We start from the raw sequence: 20,558 nt of genomic DNA, 5'->3' as shown, positions 1-20,558 counted from the left end.
AAATCATAATTAAAATAAACGTTTTCTGGAAAACTACCAAATTGATTCAGTATGAAGTTTATAATGTGAATAGACTATCTCCAAAGTTCAAATTTAAACACTTGTCAAACAGTCTACATACAGTACTTTGGATATCTATAAGTAAATTATTTAAATATTTCAAAGAAAATTTAATTTCTGTCCTCTTAAATTGTTTCAGAACATATAGTATGATTCATATTTCAGTCTAACAAAGAAAAAACCAAAAATGTATCTTTAGCCCCAAAACAAAACCAAAAAACTCCCAACACATTTCAATTGAGAATATATATATGTATATACATGTATGTATATATATATATATATATATATATATATATATATATATATATATATGTATTCCAAAGAATATATATATTTGAAAATCCAAAGAATATTGGCTAACAAAATGCAACTATACATTTTAAATATTATGCCTTGATTGTAAATGACTTAAGGAAAATGGGGTGATTCCATACCTGGGAAGTCATTAACATGTGGTATCTCAAACTTGGAGGAATATCTACACAAAGTTTTCAATTCTATCACAAAGGCATTTGATTAAATTAAATGACTATTTCTAAGAAATTCTCTTTGAATAGAATGGTCCTTAAACATAATGAAGAGCTTCAAGTATGGACCTTAATAAATTTACATTTTATGCATTTTTGGAGAAAGAGCCAATGGTTTCAATTTTGTGTCCTGGAGAGAGACTGTGGCAAATTGTTTTGAAATCCAAGTCCCCTCCAACTTTGTGCTAAAGAGCCCACAATATGTCTTGCTGGATATTTATGCAGTATTCTGCTAGGTTGCAGTGCTTTAACAATAGGTCTAGATGACTGAAAACTCTGAAATGCTTTTCCTGTAAACTATGTCTGTATAATTCTGGAGCTAAGCAATATCTCTATAACAATTGGGCAACTATCACTTTCCAGAGCAGAAAAAAAATTATATAAAATAGTGATGGGACAGAATTTATGTAAAAATGATTTAAGGAATTAGAAATATGAATTTTCTCTGTCAATTCTGTCCCAGGAGGAATCCAATGGCAGTTATGTTACCTTTGCTGCATAAAACCATCAATAAAAGTTGAACTACTAAAATACCTTAGAAAAATCTGATGGACAACCTCTCATCTTCTTAGTGATCGTTGATCTTGGAATTTGGAAGTGACAAGTAATCATTTCCCTATGTACATTATCCCCCCTACCCCAAATCAAAGCCAATTAAAAACACAACACACTAGTGGAGATGAAAAACATTAGTTTACAAATCGATCAAGTTAAATGGGGATGTGAGGCCACATTAGACTGCCAAATAACTCCCTCACTGAGGTTAACTTTCCCTCTATGCCTATGAGATTCTCCTGTTGTCGGCAGAGCAAAGTATGGCAAACTTATCACAGAGAAGAGCTGGGGAGCAGTCTAGCCTGAAAAACATACCCTTACACACTCCTTTCCCTAAATTCACCAACAAGATCATTTCTCTTCCCATGGGAAAAGGTGAGTGAGGTACACCTCCCAGCACTAGAGAAAAGGGATAAATTCCTAATTTGTAGGCTGACAGAAAGTACAGTTGATGCTACCAAATTTCCCATCTTCACTAAGTTCTTAGAATACTTAGAACAAGTCGTCATTGATCATTAAATGACTCCATGGTTTAAGATTATACCTAATTCATATGCTTAAAAAACAAACAAACAGTGGCTTAAGCAAGAAGGAAGCAGATTTCTCTCATGAAAAAGAAATTCAGATGTTTTTAGTACAGGCTGGTTTAGCAGCTTCATCATCATCTAAGGTCCAGCCTCCTTTGTGTTATTCCCTCTACCAATCCTCTTCCGTATGGCACAAGATAGATTCTAGAGCTGGAGCCATCATACAAAACCCACATTCAGTGTAGAAGGAAAAAGAAAGAAAGAAGTAAAGAAGAGTATGCCCTACATTATTAGAAAAATTTCCTCAAATCATACACAACACTTGTATGTTTAATTCCTTCGCCAGAACTTAGTAACGTGGCTATCCCTAGCTACCAGAGAGGCAGGGAATGTGCCCGGTTAACAGTGCTTATTATAAAGCAAGAAGGGGAGGAGGTGTTTGGGAGGCCAGGAGCCAAATCTGTCATGCCAATCAGGCAACGGTGAAGGAGTAATGACATAGAGCAACCCAGCTGATCTGAACTGAAAAGTTCTTAGGCTATCAATTTCTTTTACATTAAATTCTTACTCTTACCTATTTTTAATAGCATATAGTGATATAACAGTTTCAAGCTGTAAGTCAAACTCTTCATAGGACAAAAGATATTCGTTTTAGTCATATGATATTTGCATCAATTTCTCCATTCATATTTTAATGTCCACAGTGAAGAGAACGTGAAAGAGCAGTTTATATTATTATAGTAATGAAAAACCAACCAGATCTGCATAAATATGGCAACTTTTTCCTTTATACTTATAAATAACTTTTTTTGGGGGTGGGGGACCACTATGCATTTCAACTGTATATGTCAGGTTAAGATCAAACTCTTGAATCTGAGCCAGTCCAGGTTTTCATAGAGTTAAAGTTAGATTTTATCCAATCCTAGGAAAATTGTTAACTAACCAACCTCTAAATGTGAATTGAATTAAAAGAGAAAGAACCTGGAGGTTGATATGAATGAATCCCTTAGTTCTTCCCACTCCCAGGGGGCCTTATTCTTACACTCCTATTCTTATATTCTTATTTGGTCCGATTAACTCTGAGCTTAGTAGACATCCTGGGACTAAGCTAACATACATTCAAAATCTAGGGCACCCCAGAACCTTTAAGGCAATACAGCGGCAAAAAGGGAAGATTTTTTTTCAAGATTTTTCTTAATGTTTATTTTTGAGAGAGAGAAAGCGTGTGCAAGATGGGGAGGGGCAGAGAAGGACAGGGAGACACAGAACCCGAAGCGGGCTCCAGGCTCTCAGCCATCAGCACAGAGCCCAACAAGGGGCTTGAACGCACAAACCACGAGACAATGACCTGAGCCAAAGTTGGACACTTAACCGACTGAGCCACCCAGGCGCCCTTGGAAGGGAGCAATTAAAACATTTTTTTCCCCAGATGCTGTCACATTATATTAAGCCAAAGTACACACTCATTCCTCAGCCTGGATGGCTGAATAGTATTCCTGACAAGAGGGCACTGTTTGTTTCACTCATCTGTAAACACCATACTCATGCTTCCACAGGAATCATATCAGAGCCACCAAACTTCAGTGTCTAGTTTCATAACACAGCCACAACTCCTACAGAACATTACGAGCCACCTTTGGTTACCTGACATTTCAGGAGACTAATTAAATATCAGCTTCAGTTTGCAGCAAACGAACTGAGCTAGCTCCCAGCAAATGTCAATCCCCATGAAATCCTTAAAAAGGACAAAAAACAAAGGACAAAGAAGGTGACATTTTTCCACGTGGTGTCTGGCCATGTCTAGTTCAGTGGCCCTAGGATTATCCAGCATACCCCCAAATGGTAATCATTCTTACTTTTTTATGGCTCGGTCTTTCACTCAGGAGGCATGGCAGTGGCAGTATATTTGCCTGGAGTTAAGAAATCTCAATTACAATCCCAGTTCTTCTCCCAACTAGAGATACACCTTGGATGAGTCTCTTAATTTACTTCTCTGTTTCATACTCTAAAAACTCTAAAGTTTGCATTATATAGCTTTTAATCTCATTTTCAGTTCAGAATTCTATGATTTTGAGTACTTTTTGAGAACTCATTCCTTGGATGATACCTAGGAGTAATATACGTCCACATTTCTACGTTTCAAAGAGGCAATCTTGCTCTAAAGGAAATGGGCGCAACACTGTATGTAACGTGGGTTTTGTTACTACCACTTGTAACTCTCCAACAAGCAATAGTTCTTAGTGTTTTATTTCCAAAGTAATAATTTTTCAATACACGTTGAAATGTGTCCTCAGAGAAAAAAATTTGCAGAGGATTTCTTAAGCACACAGTGGAAGAAATGGGATAGTGTATCCATCGGCTCCCTTAATTTTACAAACCTTAACACCCTTCCTGCTACAACACTAGGAAACTGTTGCAGGCAAAAAGAAAAATACCTCCATTGAGGAAGAACAAGGAGGGCTTTTTCAAGAGTAAATAAAGTCTGATAAACTTGGTATAAAGTTGAAAAAAATGCTGGACTGCATAACAGCACCACCCCATGAATTCTTCCTCGGATGAGTGAGTCTATGTAACCACACACCAATGGGCAAGGAGAGCAGTACATAGTAGTTTCTTTCACAAGGAGGGAGTAGGGATAAAAATATTAGATTGAACTTTATGGCCGATTTTGTAGGACAATATTGGAAATCAGATACGCCTCGGCCAAATATTTCTGCTTCTTACGTGTGGGTATCGAGTGCCAATTCTCCTGGAATGTGGTACTGGGCACCAAGAATGCAGAAATACTGTTATCCTTAGTAATATCATGTCCTTAGTAATGACACCGTGAGAAGTGTTAGGCTGGACCTCCACAGGAGGTATGACCACAGCAGAACCTTCAAAAAAACACTCCAGACCTTGAGAGAGGGGATTGAGGGTAAGGAATAGTGATGAAGCCACAGGGAGTACACAGGGAGGCTTAGGGCACTGCTTAATTTGTATCTATTGCACTAACATTAACTAGAACCTCAGGTAAACATGTTGAGGAAGAGACAAAAGTATAATTGCAACTTTGTTCCATTTGGGAAATAACACATTTGAATACTCCACCCAGGAGAATGGAGTGTACAATGCACAGATTATTGATAGGCAGCTAATGATATCATCATTCCCCACCCTGTGGCTCCTGTCCTCACACTTCCCAGCCATTACCAAGATGCTTTTCTTAGAACTTAGTCTCAGGCCCTCTGCTATCACTCCTTCTCATGCACCTCCAAGAGCTCTTTCCATTTACATAATTTTGTCTGATTCCCTACCCGCTAGAAAGCCCTCTCATCTCAGCTTCTGGTCAGTCTCATGGGTACAGGTGTTTCTTTCCTGATTAATTTCACCCATGTACTACTCCATTTAATATCCCATAAATGTTAACAAGATCTTTAAACGCCTACTCCTTTGTAAGCATTCTCAGTCTTCTTGATTTGAATGCCTTGTGTAGTTCAACAGAATTGTGAACTCTGAAAGTGAAAACTTCATATTCTCAGGCAAGCCTGATATAAAACTGGATTCAGAGAAGAGATCACATACGTGGAAGTCTGCTTATTATTATTGATTCGTAGAATGATGTTCCACCTATCTAGGACCCTGGCTGGAAATCTCAAACTTCTGGGAACATAACTAACAGACACAAAATAAGATGAGAAAAAGTATCGAGAGAATCTAAGAAACCCAAATAAGTGTCATAGTATCCAAACACTAAGGCTAATGAACATTTCACATGGGAGGCCAAATCTGAACCCATTTCTGCTTACTTTGTATAGAAACGTAACAAATTTGAGTACCTGGTTTCCACAGATTAGAAACTTTGGTCAAATTAATATAAGTAGGTACGAAACAAGAGGGCTAATATGGCTATTATATAAATACCAAACATCTAAAGAAAAGGCAGAAAAAAATCAGAATGTAACATGAGACTTCAAAAGAGCAACTTCGGGTTCTTTAGTATCGTGACAAACAGTAGGACTTTCAACGGATTCTGTGGTAATGGCTATATTAAAATTCAGAACAATATTTGATACAGATGAATATATTTTCAACAAAAGTTAAAGGTAAATAGCTTTTAAGGTAACTAACAAAACAGATTTTAGTCTGTAAAAAATCATACCCAAAGGTTATTTATTTACTGATTTATTAAGGTTTATGGCTGAAAGTCATAATGTTCAGTCATCCAGAAATTCTGCTCTTTAGATGGACTTATCGCCCAAGGATTCTAGATAACTGAACTGCTGTTTAATTATTAACCTACTCAGTGTGAGCTTAATAAACAGTATTTATTATTACCTGAATGACCAATGTAAAATAAACTTCCATTGTATCTACCTACTCTAACCTTTGGGAAAGAACGTGAAGTATGAGAAATTTTATTTTTAATTGTGACAGGGTCATAGGTCACATAGATAAAGGGGAACGAACCCAGTGACATACTTTAACCCAGTTTTGTAAAACTTCTCAATTTCTCTATTTGTATTCATAATGACAAGCTGTAAGTATGATACCTCTGAAGAGTGAATGAGAAACTTCAATCTGATAGTTTACCAGATAACATCCAGGCAGACCATATGTTTGTGGGGGTGAAGCTATTAACTAAGAAAGCCCACAGAGATGGATCGATGATCACATGCAGGACGACTGTCAGACCGTTTCTGGGCAGTGGGGGAGCCTTTCCAGCTCAATCTGGTGGTTACTCTGCTGGCAGGGCCACTACTCACCATGACATTAAGCAGCAGACTGGAAGCAGACAGCAAGTAGGGCTCTATCATGGCACAGCCACCCGGAGAAGCCATTTCTCACCGCCAGACATCATGGCTGAGGGGCACCCTTCTTCACTTAAAGGGGGTGAAGACTGGTCTTAAAACCTGGTCTAAGAATTACCATTATTCGCAACAGCCTCTGATACGGAGCAGCAACAGCCCCGGGACACTTTCACACAAGATAAGAATAGCATATGACAAACAGACAAAGGTCTGTGGGATCTGGGAAGCACAGCAAAAGCAAACAGACACATTTCTTAAGTATCTCTCGGTTATGGGTCGAATTATGTCCTCACCATCATCCCCCCAAATTCACATGTTGACTTCCTGACATTCAGCACCTCAGAATGTACCCTTATTTGTTTTTTTTTTTTTTTTTTTTTTTTTTTTTTGGGACAGAGAGAGACATAGCATGAACAGGGGAGGGACAGAGAGAGAGGGAGACACAGAGTCGGAAACAGGCTCCAGGCTCCGAGCCATCAGCCCAGAGCCTGACGCGGGGCTCGAACTCACGGACCGCGAGATCGTGACCTGGCTGAAGTCGGACGCTTAACCGACTGCGCCACCCAGGCGCCAGAATGTACCCTTATTTGGACACAGAATCACTGCATCTATGATGAGTTAAGGTACAGTCATACTGGAGTGAAGCGGGACCCTAATTCAGTGACTGGTATCCTTATAAAAAGGGGAAATTTGGAGCCTGACACAGATGTATCAGGGAGAATGCCATATAACGAGGGAGGCAGAGATGGGAGTGAGGCGTCTGTAAGCCAAGGAATACCAAAGATTGCCAGCAAACCACCAGGACCCAGCAAAGAGCCATAGGACAGATGCTCCCTCACAACTTTCAGAGGAAACCAACACTGCTGACACCTTGAACTTGGACTTCTAGCCTCCACAACTGTGAGGCAATAAATGTTGGTTGTTTATGACACTTTGTTATGACAGCCCTAGCAAACGAATACATTTATTTAACCAGTTCCTTAGGAAGTATTAAAACTAACTACCAGAATACTACTGTACAGAATTTGTAATTATATTCATATAACTCATGTATGGATAAATAGGTGGAAGAAGGAAAAAGAAATAGGTGAATAGGTTTTAATTGTTTCTAATTATCTCTACATTTATGTGTCTATCCATCTATTTAATCTCCCTCCATAATTAACTACATAGAAAACTGTCCACCAATCTTATCCCATATAGAGGCATCAGTCATTCTCAGCGTCCTTTCTCTGGTGCTGTAATACATTCCAAAAAGTGTTAGAGGCATTTGCATTCCAGACCCTGTTGACCAATTAAATAGTGCCTCTCACGGACTGATGCTTCAGCCACACTCCTGCTGGGGGTATTACAAGTCACATCCAGGAAATTAAACAACTATCTCCTGTGCAACCACTATGTATAAGGCTCAGGCGGGGGGGGGGGGGGGGGGCACGTGGGGACAGCACATACATTAATAATTAACGATTAACCTGGATATTTATAAGAATACAGATATCATTTTTGCAGCCATTCATTAATGATGCCTTGGACAGGAAAAAGACTCTATCTTTGTTATAAGGTAGAGCCATATCACAGGACTTCTTTCAATTTATGATAGGTTTTGTGTTTCCAAGGTCTGGAAAAACCTAATTACAGCATTTAGCTCCTCCTTACAAAGGGGTCCAGTCTCTAAGGGTCCCTACTTCCTGGACATTCACCAAGTGAAGCCCTGTCACCTAGAAACACAACGATTAATAAAGTCATAGGTAGTTTATTATTGTATGATTATAATAAATCATACCTCTTCCATTTTAAAGATTTTTTTAAAAAATGTTTATTTATTTATTTTGAGAGAGAGAAAGAGAGAGAGAGAGAGAGAGAGTGAGCGAGCAGGGAAGGGGCAGAGAGATAGGAGAGAGAATTCCAAGCAGATTCCACGCTGTCAGTGCAGAGCCCAATGCAGGGCTCGAACTCACAAACCACAAGATCATGCCTTGAGCTGATATCAAGAGTCAGACATTCACCTGACTGAGCCACCCAGGTGCCCCATACCTCTTCCATTTTAAAGGGCAATTTTCTCAAAACCCTTACAATATGCACTGCTTATCTTCATGTACATTGTGAAAAAATGTTTATTTATGTAGTTAGGGATAATTTTATCTTGAAATATTCAATACATTTTTTTTCCACGTATTTCCTTCTTTTGTTCAGTGACTTTATGGAAAATGTTTTATGAAACACTTTAAATGTCGTATCCCCTCTCCTGTGTTTAAGAAGCCCATAGGTAATAAAAGATTTTCACATGGGCTAACTGGACCTCACTGGATTAAGGGACTTAATCTTTGCTCCAGGATGGCCCTCTGAAGATTGGATTTTTAAACATCATCACTTCACTACAATCAATAAGTCGCTTCCTTACTTATACACCAATGAAACTACTTTGTGAAATTGTTTGCTTTACTGATGGGATGGGAAGAGGTGCCAACTAGCAATCATAGGATCCATGAGCAAATATTAAGATTCTGACTGAAAGATTATTAAATCTGAATCCTTTAATTAGAATCCAGTATTTTGTCATAAGTGAGTTACTATCAGAGAAAAGGGAATCAAAACCACAATGAGATACCACCTCATACTAGTCAGCATGGCTAGTATCAAAAGACAAGAAATAACAAGTGTTGGTGAGAATGTGGAGAAAAAGGAACCCTCACACATATTGGTGGGAATGTAAATTGGTGCAATCATTGTGGAAAACAGTATGGAGTTTCCTCCAAAAATTAAAAACAGAAATAGATCTACTGGGTATTTGCCCAAAGAAAACAAAAACACTAGTTCCAAAAGATATATGCACCTCTATGTTTACGGCAGCATTATATACAATAACCAAGATATGGAAACAACCTAAATGTCCATAAGTAGATGAATGGATAAAGCTGTGGTATATATACACAATGGAATAGTACTCAGCCATAAAATGAATAAACTCTTGCCATTTGTGACAACATGGGTGGACCTAGATGGTATTATGCTAAGTGAAATAAATCAGACAAAGACAAATACCATATGATTTCACTTATATGTGGAACCTAAAACACACAAAAAAAAGAACAAACAATAAGCAAAAAACTAAAAAGACTCTTAAGCACACAAAACAAACTGGTGGCTGCTGGATGGAAGGTAGGAGAAAGGTGAGATGGGTGAAGGGGATTAAAAGGTACAAACTTCCAGTTATAAAATGAGCCACGGAGATGCAAAGGACAGCATAGGGAATATAGTCAAGAATACCGTAATACTCTTCTAGGGTGACAGATGGTGACTACATCTACCATGGTGAGCACTCAGTAATGCATAGAATTTGCATTTACAATTTGCAATATACACCCCAAACTAACGTGTTAAAAGGCATAGATCTTCTCCCCTTTTGAAAAGCCTTCTCTTGCTATTCTTTATTCTAAACTATACATGTCTTAATTCAAAACTGTTGGGCAAATTAAAGAAATATGGCAAAAAAAAATGTGGCAACTGACAGTGCTGGGAGCAATAGGGAGTAGAGGACTGTAGGGGATGGAGCTTCTCTAAAGCCTTTAGCTGTGGGTTGCTCCATGCAGGAATGCTGGCCCAGGAGAGTGTCCTGCTTTTAATGTCAAATCTTTACACTGTGCCAGTTGAACAAAACATGTTTGTGTTTCTATAGAAAGATTATTTCTTGCCTTCAGGATGTTATAATCATCGAATAAAGTGTGATAATAGAGGTCGACAGGAATCTATGGAAAACGGACTCTATCCACCCTGAGTGGGGTTTGGAGGGGAGCAGGGGATGGGTGGAGGTGGTTGGTTCTGGCAGATGATCAACCTTACTTTGCATGATGCTTGGGGTGGCCGGACATGGAAGAAGGCACAGGGATGATATGAGTAGAGGGCAGAAGAGAAGCCATACAGGTATGTGAACAAGACCACGGAAGAATTGGCTGTGGCTCTCTATGCCTGGGGTCCAGGTGAGGTGGAGAGAGATGGAAGCTCTGGGTAGAATTTATGGAATTTGCGCTGAGCTGAAAGATTTAAAATATTGCCATTCTCAGTTGTTTATCTTTTATTCAAGGTCAAAACAAGGATTCTTTGCTTTTGGAACTTTGCGAACCAGCCAGCCAGTGGGGACATGCACTTTTAAAAACTGATATAGAAGATAGCCTGTTGATTTATCACAGTTTTGGTGGAACATATCTATAGCTTAATTGAGTTTTAAGGGACATAAACTTCACATTTGATTAAAATTATAAACATTATTAACACATGTGTAAAACTGTCACCTCAGTAAAGATAATGAATATAAATCTTTCACAAAAGTGTCCTCGTGACCCTTTGTAATTCCTTCTTCCCACTCCTCACTGCCCCACCCTGTACGTAGGCAACCATTGATTGGTCTCCTGACACTAGGGATTAGTTTGCATTAAACAGAATTTTAAATAAATGGAACCATATCATACATACCCTTTATCATCTGTTTTCTCTCACCCAGCATAATTAATCTGGCATTTGTCTGTGATGTCACAAGCATTTAGTTCCCAAATCAAGTATCTGAAAGTTTCAGTCTTTTAAAATTTTATCCATTCTAGTGGGTATAGTGATGTATCATTGCGTACTTGCTTCTCATTTCAGTAATGACTAATGATGTTGAACGGCTTTTCATGTACTTATTTGCCATCCATTTACCTTCTTTGGTGGGATACAACCATTTAGGGTCATAGGCCCTTCCAAACCAAAACCACTTTGTAAGAAAAGATTCTTTGACCACAGACTGATTCTGAGCTGAAGCTTAAGATACCGTTAACTGATGAGACTTCACATTGGAGCACCATGAATTTCTGGCACTGATGTATGTTTAAACTCTGTGTTTTGATTGACTTACGTATGCTGCTTTAAAGAATTAGTGTTATTTTTTTTTTCTTTTTTTTTTTTTTTTTTAATATATGAAATTTACTGTCAAATTGGTTTCCATACAACACCCAGTGCTCATCCCAAAAGGTTTGCATGGATTGCTCCAGACCTTAACTGTCTGGCCCCCTTTTATGTTGTTGAATAGCCCCTTCCTAAAACCAGGTTCTACCCTTGGAGGCCTGGCAACAAGTAGGTGGCCCAACGATAGCCTGGTGGATTTCCAGAAATGCCCAAGAGCCACTCATCATGATGGCAGGAGGCAGCAGGACACATGGTCAACTCATGCGGCTGCTGCCTTTACTGGGAACCTCCAGTAAAGTTCTGTCCTTCCCCTGGCCAGATAAAAATAGCCAGACTCTTTGAGAACCTATACTTGTTCAGGAAATCTGCTTCCCTATTCCACCACTCCCCTTTCTCCGCAATACGATAAAACAGATCTAAGATTCAGTTCTTCCCCAATACCTAGAGACTCTGCCCCTTCTGGTAATTGGGTCCTGGGAAGCCAGGAGCCAAATGAAGGCTTGCCTGTGGTTTTATACATACTCTAAGTTGTATCTCTGTGTAAATGACCTGCTATCTAGAGAAAATGAACATGTTTTATTTTAAAATTAGTCTTTAATCGAGTTACTACAGGTCAGTAACTATTTACTTTGGGTTTTAAAATTCTTCTGTGAGGGCTTTATACTAGGTAGTGTCTCATACTCCTGCCAGCTCTAAACTCCCCACATTTGTAAACCTCAGTTTATGGAGGTATAAAACTTGTCACTGTTCACAGCTCAAGGCCTGGCTGTTAGTTCTTTCTTTCCCCCTCTCCCTTCCTATGTAATGGAAACATCTGGCACAGAAATTAAACAATATTAGGAGTGTTGACTGAATTTTTTAAATTTGTCAGGACATGATCTGTGACGTATGTTTTTACGTGTTTAAATTTCTCAGGAAATTTCAGTTGGCACTGTTGTATTACCATTGTTACATACAGGTTATTATATTATTTCTATTTTGAATTACTCATGTTTGCTATTTCCTGCCTTCTCATATAAAGAAAATTTTCTCTGAGGAGAGACAAGATTTAGAAGTCAACAGGGTGGCAACCATCCATTGGCTCCAAGAACTGGTGGGAAAATTTTTCTTCTAAAATGGAAAGTGAGAATTGCTTTAATTACTATAAGAGGGCTATCATTTTGGCAGAAATCAATAGTGCTATAAATATCCTGGTGTTTAAAAAATTCTACGATTTTTACCAATTCTTTTCAATAATCAAATAGTTTTAAAATACTTAACAAAAAAAAGTCTTCACATACCCCCACCATTTTCAACCCCACAAAGGCAATAATTTTCAATTTTTTATCTAATTATTTTATCTCCATATCACAAAATGTTTCTTGATTGTACACTTCTCGATTTCTCAATTTTAGTCCTCTATTAACGGTTCAAAATGGAAAATGAGGCATAAGCTCTTTTTCAGTTTCTCACAATAACACATACACTTCCTAAAACTTTAGTTGATCATAATTTTACCTTAGCAGGACTATAAATGTTCTTGAAAGCTGAATTTTTTAAATATACAGTGATTAGTTTTCCTTTTCTATACATTCTATTCTCACTGGAATTAATACTTGTCCTATTTTTATTTGCTAACTTCTCTATGTATTTATTACTTCTTTAACCTCCAACTCTCCTTTAGTTGTATAAGTCTCTCAGTATGTCCAAACGCTTTAGATAATCTATCAATTTTGTCTTGAGGATGTTTCTCTCAGAGCTTTTGGACTTGCTTCAGTCTGGACTGTTTTTTTCTTAGTCCTCCCGCACAGGGTCATTGTGGGGTGGGTCTCCTCTCCACATTGTCCTGGGGGATTAGCCTCCCCTCTCCTCCTGTCCTCAATCTCCAGTTTCCTGGATTCCATGTCTTCTTCGCTCCATTCCCTGGGTATGGTGTGGCAATCCTCTTTCAGCTTCTTTAAACAGAAAGCATCGGAGGGGTGCCTGGGTGGCTCAGTCAGTTGAGCTTCTGACTTCGGCTCAGGTCACAATCTCACGGTTCGTGGGTTTGAGCCTCGCTTTGGGCTCTGTGCTGACAGCTCAGGGCCTGGAGCCTGCTTCGGATTCTGTGTCTCCTTCTCTCTCTGCCCCTCCCCCGCTCACACTTTGTCTCACTCTGTTTCTCAAAAATAAATAAAAAGTGTAAAAACAAAAACATTTTTTTTTTAAATATAAAGCATGGGAGATAACATCTTGAGCTTGCTATTTATCCTATCTGACCATTTAATTGATAGTTCTGGGCTTAAAATTTCAGTTTGGAGATGTACTTCTTTCAAAACGTCGAAGTCATGAATCCATTATCTCCAATGTTCCAGTGTTGCTGTCAAGAAGTCTCTTCTCACTTTTTATTTATTTATTTTGAGAGTGCAAGTGGGGGAGGGGTAGAGTAAGAATGAGAGAGAGAGAGAGAGAGAGAGAGAGAGAGAGAGAGAGAGAGGGATATATTAAGAGAATCCTAAGCAGGCTCCACACTGTCAGCAGAGAGCTGAACTCAGGGCTCAAACTCAAGAACCGTGAGATCATGACCTGAGTCGAAATCAAAAGTCAAACGTTTAATCAACTGAGCCACTCAGGCGCTCTATCTTTTCCTTTTTAAAAATCATTTTTCTTCCTTTTTATAAAAAATATTTTTCCTTTCTCTTTGGAAGCTTGTTTTGGTTTTGGTTTTTTTGTTTGCTTTTTGGGTTTGTTGTTGTTGTTTTGCAGTTTTGCTCCACTTTTATATACTGTGCTGGGCACTTGGTGGGTCCTTCTGTCTGCAAACTCCTATCTTTCTGTCCTCTGAAACTTTCTTGAACTACTTTTAAAAGTATTTCCCCCCTTCCATTTTCTCTTTTTCCTTTTTCTAGAAGTCCAAATATCTGGATGTGCTCTACTTACCTTATTTTCTTGCTATTTTTCATCTATTTCTCTGTCCTACTCTGTAAGATTTTAATATTATTTTCTAAACTTTTTATTGAACTTTAAAATTTTCTGAAATGATCTATTACATATTATTCCCAGAATTTTTTCTTTGAATAGTTTCATGGACATGGTATCTTTCTTTTCTTCTATATTAGTGTTAGTTTTTCTTCTCATTTTAATCCTTTCTTCCCTCTTTTTATCTCTATGCCATACTTTTCTTGTGTCTATTTGTTCATTTTGGCTTCTTTTAAGTTTGAACATTCCCTTACATGCTTGGTGGTTCTTGGCTGTCTACTCCTATTGAAAAGCAGAGCACTAAAAAGCTGACTGAAGCTGAATGAATGTTGGAGGGCTTGTTGGCCATGAGCTTCACTAAATACTGACACGACTGGGTTTGTTGTTGTTGGCAAACACCAATATCAGTGTTTTTAATTTTCTTCTTTGAGCTGATGAGACTTCATAGAGAAATATTTTACTGGATGCTGTGGTGCATTCTTTTATTCAGGGCCAATGCACCTATCCCTTGCTTGCTGCATATATCAGCTACTGAGAACTCAGAGCTTCATTATTCACTAGGGTTGCCCTGTGCCACAGGAAACTGCCTCATCTAAGGTTATGCTCCAACCCAGGTGTCAAACCTTGGTAAATGATTGGCTGTGGCACAAACACAAATTTCTGACTCCTTTCCTCAATTTGGGGCACTTCTGAAGAGATATCCCAGAGACAGAACTGCCCATAAGATTGGCTAAGTCTTCAGCAGCAAATGTGCTGAGGCCTGGCTTTTACAAGATTTGTCCAATCCTGCCTTCACTTTCTCGCAGTTTTGTCTCACAATTGCCTTCCCCAATACACCTTCTGCATCCAAATGTCTCAGAGTCTGTTCCCAGGGAATTCAATGTAAAACAAGTATCTTCTAAAAAATAAATAAATAAATATATATAAATATATTTATTTATATATATAAATATATTTATTTATATATATAAATATATTTATATATATTTATTTATATATATAAATATATTTATATATATTTATTTATATATATAAATATATTTATATATATTTATTTATATATATAAATATATTTATATATATATATTTATATATATAAATATATTTATATATATATATTTATATATATAAATATATTTATATATTTATTTATATATATAAATATATTTATATATTTATTTATATATATATAAATATATTTATATATTTATTTATATATATAAATATATTTATATATATTTATTTATATATATAAATATATATATTTATATATATATAAAATGAATGAAAATAAAATAAAATAAAATAAAATAAAATAAAAAATAAAACAAGTATCTTCTAATCTCCTCTTGGGGACAATAACTTTGGCTGCCAGAGATCTGGCATTCCAATGGAGAGGAAAGCTGGGGTTTTGAAATTTGATAGATAAAAATTTACTTAATAAACCATTTATTTATTTTTACCTTCAACTGAGCTATCTTCTCTGTCTGATCCACATGTATCTTTTTTATCATATCCAGAGAATAAATTTCTCTTTTTTTCTAGGACGGTAAACAGACAATTGCATAATGTGTGTGTGTGTGTGTGTGTGTGTGTGTGTGTGTGTGTGTGTGTGTGTGTGTGTGTGTAAATGTTCCACCTAGATGGTGGGCTTTACTTTTCAGACTTTCAAATAATCCTTCAGTCTATCTTTAAAAGCATGTGTGTGAGGGGCGCCTGGGTGGCTCAGTCGGTTAGACGTCCGACTTCAGCCCAGGTCACGATCTCACGGTCCGTGGGTTAGAGCCCTGCTTCGGGCTCTGGGCTGATGGCTCAGAGCCTGGAGCCTGCTTCTGATTCTGTGTCTCCCTCTCTCTCTGCCCTTCCCCCGTTCATGCTCTGTCTCTCTCTGTCTCAAAAATAAATAAACGTTAAAAAAAAATTTTAAAAAAAAGCATGTGTGTGTGTCACATCTAACAACACAAGAAACTGAATGTATGTCACATTTAGTTGGTGAAATTTTGTAAATAAATTTTACTATATTATATGCTTTGTTCAGATTAACTTTTATTGTATTATATGCCTTTCTTCACTGGTTTTCTAAAATCACGGAGGCTCTGGGACTTGAGTAGTTTCCCAGAAGCTATTTAATCTCTTTAGGCATATTGCTTACATTATGGGTTAAATTGTGTCCCCTCCAAAATGCCCATATTACAGTACTAACCTCCAGGGCCTCAGAATGAGACCTTATTTGAAAATCGGGTGCTTGCAGATGTGATTAGGTAAGATGAGGTCATACTAGGATAAAGTGAACCCCTAATACAATATTGGTATCCTTATAAAAGGAGGAAATTTCAACACACACACACACACACACACGCACACAGAACACAACTTGAAGATGAAAGCTGGGATCAGGAATGCCAAAGATGGCCAACAAACAACAAGAAGCCCTCACAAGAAACCACCCCTGGCAGCACCTTGATTTCAGATCTCTGGCCTCCTGAGCTGTGAGGCAATACAATTTTGCTGTTGAAGTCACCCAGTTTGTGAAGCTTTGTTTTGGCAGCCCTAGCAAATGAATACATTTACCCACTAGAGTATCTTAAGGAGTAAACCCAGTGCCCCAGCCAAGAGGATATTTAATAATGCCCAGGGGTCCCAAAGAGTGCTGACAACCAAAGTGAACGACCTGGTTATAGAGTCCCCCTCGACACTTAGGAGTAGAAGTTCTTTCCTTGCTCAAGGGTATTACATAGATCTCTAGCCCTTGAGGAGCTAACAAAAGACAAACAGAACACGTTGTTTTCACACGTAAAGTTTCCTGAATCCCAGAATTCTTTTTTCACTATTTAAAAATTGTGGCAAAACACACATACCATAAAATTTACTATTTTACCCATTTTTAAATTTTTAGTTCAGTAGTCAGTTAAGTACATTCTCATTGTTATGTAGCCAATCTCCTGAATTCTCCCATCTTGCAAAACTGAAAGTCTGTACCCAATAAGCAACAACTCCCAGCTTGGCAACTAGCATTCTACTTTCTGTCTCTATGAATTCGATTACTCTAGGTACCTCATGTATGTGGAATTATACAATTTTTGACTTTTTGTGCCTGGAATATTTCATTTGGTATAACGTTTTCAAGGTTCATACATATTGTAGCACGTGTCAGGATTCCGTTGACTTTTAAAGTGGAATAATGTTTCACTGTATGTACATGTCACATTTTGTTTATACATTCATCGTTCACACACCTGCGCTGTTGTGAATAATGCTGCTGTGAACGTGACCACGGATGTACAATATAATCCTTTCTAATTAATGTTGCGTTTGCTCAGACCCTTCCTCAAAGGTCTCCGAATGTCTTTCTTCCCTTTGGTGTTTCATTGAAATTTTCTTTCTTCTTTGTTTTCTTCTCCCAATTTCTCTGTAGCTCCTTACTACATTCACAGGCTCAAGAGGGATAGTAAAGCAATGAGGCCTCAGTAGTTAGCAGGGTTTAGCTAAACATCAAAGGGACCTGTGCTTAGAATAACCCAGGGCTTTGGAGATTAAGGGATCTGGTACATATAAATTAATAGGGTTTCAGCTATTTTATGGATAATGTTTTATATGGCTGATCTTAGAAACTTAACCACAACTTGTATTGAATTTTCTGTAGCAATATACCGAGTAAATATTTAGGATAAAATTTCTATTCATCTGTGTAATAGGGCTGCAACTTGTAATTAATTTACAACTTAGTGGTATTTGTAGAAACAAAATATTTTAGAAATAATTTTAGCTATATAGTAACAAAATAATATGGGTATGGAATTGAATGCTGCCTACAAGTCTACAGTAATTTTAAAATAAGTACAATATTTTAGGCACTGAATGTAATAAGAACATTACCTCTTACTACATGCTTTAAATATTCTACCATGTTATACTCATAATGAAACTATGAGGTGAGCACAATCACTCCAAACCCCTTGGCAGGGAGCTCTAGTCTTAGAGAGAGTACATAGCTTACCAAATCACACAGATGGTCTGTATCAGAAGCAACACGGTCTGATTCTGCTTTTGGTGCTCTTATCGCCATGGTAGAGAAAAAGGCACGAAAACTAGGTGAAAGAGGGAGGAGGTCTTGGCATTATAGGATGGAGAGGGAACCCCTTCATAAAGTTTTTCATTTTAACCTTTGACTTCATTCACTAATATGAAAAAAAAAATACATCTTTCAAAAAGACTCTTAAAATTCTCTACATGTTATAGAGTCACCACAGTGTAAATTAGTGTTGTTCATTTTCCAAGGACGATGAAACACCTTTCTGATCTGTTACTATAGATCATCGCTCAGTTATTTAGCATGCCATATGGCTTCTCTACACAAGCAGTAGCATAATACATGAATATGAAAGACACCTGGAAATCACAACAAGGTATTTAATTCAAGTTTTATACAGATCTTTGATCTTTAAAACACAAACCTATTTCCTTCATTATTATATTCTTAAACTCCATGTTTTTAACTTCTGCCAAAAAAGCCCTTTTAATCTCAATGCTTTCTAATAGAACCTAGTTTATGTGACCGCATGTCTAGATGAGGTGTCGTTCTAACTAAAATTTGGTAGAATCATAACTGAGAAAAGCTTAAACTGAGATTTTTGTAGTGTAGGACCTCAGATCAACATGGTCTTAGAAAGGAATCTTTTTAATGGGCTTAATTGCAGGAACTCACTTGCCAATTCCCTTGTTACTAGTGTCACTCCCTGAAGAAAACAGTATGAAAATGATCTGAATCCAAGGAAGAAGGGGGGGATGCTCTTGGAAGGCTAATGGGTTTTAAAAGCCTCATCCTCGTCATCTCTGAGTACCCTGACTGGCAGCATGAAGCATCTGGAAGATGAAAAGCGCTCTCTGAGAGCACCGTTTTAACATTATTAACCTCACATTGAATCAAGGGTTCATATACAAAAAAAAAGTGCTGAAGAAAACCTCAACCCTGATGGGTAGTGACAGTGTAGGAACTGGACAGCAACAATAACTGGAAGCAGATGCAGCAGTGAAACAATCAACAGTTCTCCTCACTGAGTTCAACAGCAATAATAAAGGGCGGAGAAGAAATTTCTCAAGGCCGGCTGAGAGCATATCGAACCCTCAGATTTTATTTGACTAATTCCAACTAAGAGAGGTAAATGTGCCGCTGTGAACCACTGCTGGTACGTTCTGCCATTTGAGTACGTCCAGTCTGCTGAGACACTAGAAGCAAGTCTCTTCTCGATATATTAAGTCATATTCCAACACTTTAGAAGAAAGAATGTTGACTTTCACAAAAACCACACCCGGTAAGGGTTCTTTAATGAATACTGATGATAAGGACATCCCTTATCCACATTCTTCATGAACATTGACTTTTGCAGTTTGAGCAGGCCAGAGCAGTGCAGAGTCTCTGGATGGAATGTGGCCGTCCCAGGTGCACACAAGTGCTTTTTTAGACCCACCTCAAGAAATTGTCTCAGGAGTCCGAGCGCTTTCTAGGCCTGACTCTCCAGAATTCATGATCTCTCCTTTAAACTATTAGCGCCAGGGGCGCCTGAGTGGCTCATTTGGTTAAACACCAACTTCAGCTCAGCTCACGATCCTACCGTTGGTGGGTTCCAGCCCCGCATCAGACTCTGTGCTGACAGCTCAGAGCCTGGAGCCTGCTTCAGATTCTGTGTCTCCCTCTCTCTCTGCCCCTTCCTCTTGCCCTCCCTCTCTCTCTCAAAAATAAATAAATATTAAACAAAAATTTTTAAATAATAAAAAAAACTAGTAGCCCCAAATATCAAATCCTTCTTGTTTCCCAAAGCCTGGTTAAAGCAGTTTAACCTTTTTACAAAGAATTATACTTAAAAGAGGCTGAAAAAGGCATATGTAAGTATATACATCTTTATGTGAGATATGGCTATACAAGTCCAAGGCAGGCATAACTGGCATAGAATCTTCACTTGGCTTTCCGATTCCCTGACTATCTGCTATTTTTTGCCACTTTGTAGGAATCTGTATGTCTTTCCATCTTGCTCTTTCCTAGAGAAAATGTTAAAAATGCCCATTCGGAACTTACATCCAATAAAGCAACACAAAAAGACCCCAAATCTCTTGGTTCAAACCTCTAAGACCCCCACAGATCTCTGCCACTCAGTTTCAGATTCCAAGCAGGTTCTAGTTGCAGGAGGTCAAAGCTGACACCCCAGAGCTTCAGGGAATGGCCT

This window comes from Panthera onca, chromosome F2, assembly GCF_046562875.1.
Source record: "Panthera onca isolate mPanOnc1 chromosome F2, mPanOnc1 haplotype 2, whole genome shotgun sequence".
Lineage (NCBI taxonomy): Eukaryota > Metazoa > Chordata > Mammalia > Carnivora > Felidae > Panthera > Panthera onca.
This window is presented reverse-complemented; position numbering follows the sequence as displayed.